The sequence below is a fragment of the Microtus oregoni genome, unplaced genomic scaffold (genome assembly GCF_018167655.1).
Source record: "Microtus oregoni isolate MIOR12 unplaced genomic scaffold, Mior012 000067F_ref0000223, whole genome shotgun sequence".
NCBI classification, from domain to species: domain Eukaryota; kingdom Metazoa; phylum Chordata; class Mammalia; order Rodentia; family Cricetidae; genus Microtus; species Microtus oregoni.
Genome location: NW_024543974.1, coordinates 2,164,815 through 2,171,079, shown reverse-complemented (window position 1 = coordinate 2,171,079; position 6,265 = coordinate 2,164,815).

Here is a 6,265-nt window from a genome sequence, read left to right as displayed (position 1 = left end):
AGTCAGACAGTGTCTATTTCTGACCAAGGCCTATCCACCCCCTCTCCTCTGTTCTCTCAGCAAGATCGTGACTCTCTGCTGCCTGTTGCTGGCCGCCACCCCCGCCTCTCTCCTGTAACTGACTGTAGTGTAGGAACAGAAGTACGTTTTCCATTATGTGCTGTGTTTATTCAGTACAACCTGATGTTCTCTGCTCTTAATTTACAAATGTTTAAATTGGAATGGTTTTGTTTTGCTCTGAAAATATCCACCAATAATAATTTGTCACATTCATCCATGGTCATCAAATTTCTTTTGTAATGGTGACTTTCTATAGAAACAAAAGCCCCCAGTGCCTCCCACTGCTTCCCTTTGTGTTTGGCCCTTGCTGGCCCCTGCTTCTCTTACAGACTGCCATCCCATCCTGGCCTGAACTGAGCTCCAGTATCTGCAGCATTAAGCTATCTGTTCCTTAGCCAGATGCTGAAAGATAAACCACTTGTCACATTCTTCCTTGGAGAGAGGCCAAGGAAGTACTCAAGGCACAAACAAGAAACCCAGCCACCAGAGGGCACACCAACATCAAGAAAATGTGGTTGGTTCTTTGTCACAACTCCTCTATTACACACACACCACCACCACCACCACCACCACACCGCACCACACCAGGCTCGACTTTAACAGTTAGGTGGTGCCTTCAGGGCCTCACATGGCTGCTGGAACAGTCTCTTTCCCAGAACCACTTCCATTTGTACTCCTCTTGTTCTGGTTAAGGCTACCACCAGGTCTTTTCTGGACAGTCATAACTGCTTCAGTTACATCTAAAGAGATGTTCTGGGTTCTGACCTTGTTCTTTTCAGTCCATTATCCACAAGAAAACCATATCCTGTCATTTTACTTAAAATCTCTTAGTAGGTTTCCATTATTCTTATGATAAAATCTAAACTCATGTCTCCAGTTCTAATAGATATGGCCCTGCCAGGGTCTCTGACACTGCTGACTTTTCTACAACCTACTTCTCTCCACCCCAGGCTTTCAGTCTCTGTTTGATTCCTCATCCACACCAAGCTTCTTTCTGCCTCTGTAGCCTCATACTTGCTCTTCCATCTTCTAAATCTTCTCAAGATTGGTTCTTCTCCCTTTAGGACTCTACAGGATCCTTTATAGATAAACCATGAAAAGAATCCCAGTTCCTCCATGGTGTTCAGTCACCCATCATATCAGCACCCCAAGATAAGCATTACTGTTGCTTTCCCACTGCATCTTTAGGGTCTAGAGCAGCCGCTGGAATGTCAGTGTCTCTAACTGCAAATGCTGGTAGAGTCTTAAGGTACTGACTTCCTATTCTTTCTCCACTGAATTTCTTTGCCTGTTCTCAGTCCTGGGTGTGCTTTATCCACACACAAGTCCTGGCCATTCCACGGCCTATCCCAGAATACTTCTACAAGGTATTCAGCTTACTCCTATTCCCTGCTTCCAATCTTTGCCTGAAACATTTTTCTTTGTCTTTAAGGCCACCTCTTAAAGTCACCTTCTTGCCAAAACTTCATTTTATCTCTTAAAAGTAGATGTATATTCCTCTTGCTAGTGCTCACGGGTATTGGTAACTTTCTTCCCCTTTCTTCTTTAAGGAGAGATCTCTGAGGAATTAATATTTCCAGCCTGTAGCCTTCTTTGTTGTGTATTGCGGTGTGTCTCTGTGTTGCTTTACTTAAGTTCTGGAGGGCTCTGCTGAAGGCAGAGTTCTTCAACCAGAACAAGAAGCAGGGATAAGCAGGGTTGAGATGCCATCTGGTCCCAGCAGGAGGAATGATATGCCATACTGGCTATGGGTTCACTTGCAGGTCACTTTTCCTCTGAAAGGAATGGAGCTGCCAAATATTAAGAGATTTTGCTTCTCTTTGAATTGGACATTTCCCTGGAATGACAATCTAGTCCTGATTAAGGGTCCTTCAGCAAGCCAGCGATAGCTGGCCTCAATGGGAAGGGTAACAATGAAGATGCATGTGGGGCTAAAAGGTTTGCACGGTTCAGGAATGGTCTCAGCTCTGAGATTAGAACCAGGACCATTCCTATGGAGGATCTAGTAGGAGCAGCATCTGGGGGAGAGAGCATCATCTTTTTTTTGTGGGGGGGGTTGGAGACAGGGTTTCTCTGTAGCTTTGGAGCCTGTCCTGAAACTAATTCTTGTAGACCAGGCTGGTCTCAAACTCACAGAGATCCACCTGCCTCTGCCTCCCAAGTGCTGGGATTAAAGGTGTGCGCCATCACCACCTGGCTGAGAGCATCATCTTTATAGCCACTGCTTCTTGTGGTTTTCCCCAGGCTTTGTGAGACCCTGCTATTTTTGGCATTTTCAATGTAGCTCAAAGTATAGAGTGCTATAAAAGAGCCTGAGACCGTGACGATTTTGTTCTGTGGACATATTTACTTTTTCCTGAAAATCTTATACTGGTCTTGAAAGATGCAGTCTGGCAAACCAGATAGAATTTCACGCCAGGGAGCCAACCAAGCAAAGATGTAAGACCACGAGAAGGGTCCCAGTTTGTGTCTGGGAATTGGTGGAGCCTGTGGCTGCCAGTGGGTGGGGTGGAGCAAGAATTTTACAGTTCTGAGAATTACCTTGCTTCCCTGGTTAAGCTGAACAAATTGATTTGTCTTTTGAGCTCAGAGTTTTTCAGGGCCCTTTGCAGCCCTCCTGGAGGCAGGAAGAGAATCTGTTTGTCTTCTCTCATATCCTTGTATCACATTGTTGGAGTTGCCAGTTCCTGTGGATCAATGTTTTTAATTAGATAGGTTTTCTTGTTTCTCCTTTATTGGATTGAGTAAGCAAATTAAATTGAACAATTTGTTGTTAGGTCATTTAAATGCCAACTTGATTTCATAACCTGATTTTATACCACATTCAAGTCCTTCCATTTTCTCCTGGAATTATGGAACCAGAGAGAAGCCAGTGGAGTGGGTATCCTGGGGTCATTGGGTATCCCTCTAGTTTTGGGGGGCCAAATTCTTGGGACTCAGCACTTCTTTCTGATCTAAAAGCATGGTTAAGGTGGGTAGTTCCAGGATTTTAGAGCCAAGGTTGGATGGGAACACTAGTGAGATGCTACTAATCATAAGTTCCTGATGTTGTTCATGGTAAAGTGGCTGCTTTGTTACTGGTTTGTTCGGTACTGAAGCACATACCTTCAGAGGTCAAGCCAGGTGGGGTGAACATGTTGTGTGGGTGGAGCCAAACAGCACTTTAGTCCTGCAGTTAGCTGACTGCCTTACAGTTTACAGGCTGCTCTCTCTCCTACCTGACTGCCTTACAGTTTACAGGCTGCTCTCCTAGCTGATTGCCTTACAGTTTACAGGCTGCTCTCTCTCCTAGCTAACTGCCTTACAGTTTACAGGCTGCTCTCCTAGCTGATTGCCTTACAGTTTACAGGCTGCTCTCTCTCCTAGCTGACTGCCTTACAGTTTACAGGCTGCTCTCCTAGCTGATTGCCTTACAGTTTACAGGCTGCTCTCTCTCCTAGCTGACTGCCTTACAGTTTACAGGCTGCTCTCTCTCCTAGCTGACTGCCTTACAGTTTACTGGTTGCTCTGAAGCTCCAGAAAGCCATCCCATGTGCTGTTCTGTTTTTGGTCTCAGAGTATCGTGGGGGCGCTCTAACGCCACAAGTAGTGCCACAGGTGATACCAAGCCTCTACCTGCTCTCCATATCCTGGGAGCCCTTCTCTGTGACCTGGATTTCACTGAGGGGGGCTACATGAAAACCCTTAGTTATCAAAGTATTTCGGAAGAACAGACACGAGCACAAGCAAGAATAAGCTTTCCAAATGTTGGCTCTAAATCTCCCTATCCCCATGTTTCTGGTGATTGCCCCATTCTGTCACTGCTGGAACCTCTGGTCACATATGCTAGTAGCCCAAGTCCATGCTGCAGCACTGTTGGTGACAGGTTATTCCACTTCTTGCCCTAGAAGACGGAGGAGCTGTTTAGTTTTGGGCCATTCAGCTCTCTGCTTTGTTTTGGGAAGGGATAGTGCTGGGTTGTGTTCTGGGAAGACGTAGGGTTGGGGTCTGTTGTGGGAGGGATAGGATTGGGGACACTAGGCTATATTCCAGGCTCTTGGGATGACAGAGTGAGCAAGCAGGTCTGCAGACAGGCTGCCAGAATCTGTTGAATTCAGAGGCAGTGACAAGATGTGACATACATACAGGGATATTAGCTGGAGGGCTCCTGCAAGGGCTGGGAAAACCATTAGGACCATAGGGCTTGGTAAATAACATTAACAAGGCGAGAACCTGAGCAGGCAAATTGGCAATGCAGACAGAGATCTGTGACTGCACTGCTTGTCTGCCTCTGAGTCACTGCTGCAGATCGATTTCAGCTCCGAGCACTACGATATGCAATGTGCTTCAAACGAGCTGCTGAGTTGGAGCTCCTCCTTGTAAATGGAGGAACAAGCCATGGGCACAGCATCAGTGGTCCAGGAGCATTGCTTCTTCACTGTAGGCCTCAAAGTCAGGTCCCAGGCCTCCTCACCCTTTTCCTCTTGAACAAACCCGATTTTTGTTGTCTTGAGACTCCTGCTCAAGGCCCTTTGCAGTCCTGTTGGGGTTTGATCAAGTTTCCTGTTGGTGTTTCTATTCAGTACTTCGTTAAATTTAGATGCCAGTAAATGTTTGCTGAAAGGATAAAAATCCTGCTGTGTTTCATGATTGTGTGTGTGTGTGTGTGTGTGTGTGTGTGTATTTTGGGGGCAGGGAATGCTGCATATGTGGAGGACGACTTTTGGGATTTGGTTCTCTCTTTCAATTCTGTGGTTCTAAGGATTGAACTTGGGTCCTCAGGTAAAAAGCATTTTATTTTATTTTTATTTATTTATTTTTTTACCACTGAATCATTTTGATTTCTAGGTGTGTGGATTTGTCTGTGTTCTACTCCATTTTTCCAGTACAATATAATCTTTAGGAAAGAAATTACATTTACAACAGGAAACTTTTAGGCAATTAGAGGAGGTATGTGAAGATGTGAGCCAGTGGATAGTTGACAGTGAAAGAGTATGGGTGTAAATGGAAGTTTCTGTCCCACCCAGTCCTGCAGCTCTTCAGTCCCAAAGAAACACAGAGGCTTATACAAAATATAAACTGTTTGCTCTATTAGCGTAGGCTTATTATTAACCAACTTTTATAACTTTAATTAACCCATAATTCTTCTCTATGCTACCAATGTGGCTTGGTATCTTTGCTTAGTGCAGCGTTCTCATCTTGATTCCTTTGTATCTAGCTCCAGACTGCATCTCTTCCTTTCCTCTTCCCAGGATTCTCCTATTCTGGTCACTCCACCTATACTTTCTGCCTGGGTACTGGCTAATCAGGATTCTATTGAACTAATACAAGTGTCAAATTTTTAGAGTGTACGAGAGCATTGTCCCATAGTATATGGGAAAGAAAAAATTGGCCTGCAAAGAGTCCTGGGAACACAGTTTATTTCGTAGACTCCATATTGCCCCTTCTTTTCTCTTCTGGCCCCAGTTTTTCTTGGTTGAAGTCAATTTGGGCAAGGTAGTGATTGTCCATGCTACAGGACAGCTTCATTTCTGCCTGCAGGACACCCTTGTGAAATGGACAGTCTTGAATGTATGGCCCCCAAAAAGTGCCTTGATCCCTCAGATGACAGCACTGTGATCCTGAAACCTGGATTTCTGATGAGGTGTTAACCCAATTACAGAGACAACAGTGCAGTCAGATGCACTGTGCCAATTGGAGACATTCGGGGAATTTTTTGGAGCTGGCTCAAACTTGATTTTTGTGTGTTCTCAAATATTATCATGTATTGAATCATTTTAAATGTTGTGAAAGTTATATCCACTTGTTAATTCACTTGCCTGTGATTTAAAAATACTTTTATTTTTTAATTATCATACAAAGTATCCTGTTTCATTACATTTCATTATGGTGTTTTCAAACATAATTTACTTTTGTTAAACTCTCACTAACTTCCAAATTCTCTGATACCACCCCTGCCTTGGATATTTCAACCCCACACTCTAGTGTTTTCATGTCACATGTTGCTATTTTGCCCCTTTGCTCAATATCTCTTCTCCCTTCTTATGGTCACTTTTCTACTTTCATAACTAACACACTCAAAGACACAGGCACACACATAGACACACAGACACACACACACACACAGACACACACACACACACACACACACACAAAGCCACAGAGCAGGCTTTCTTTGGGGCTATCAACCAGCTCTCAAATCATGATACAGAGACGTACTAGTAGT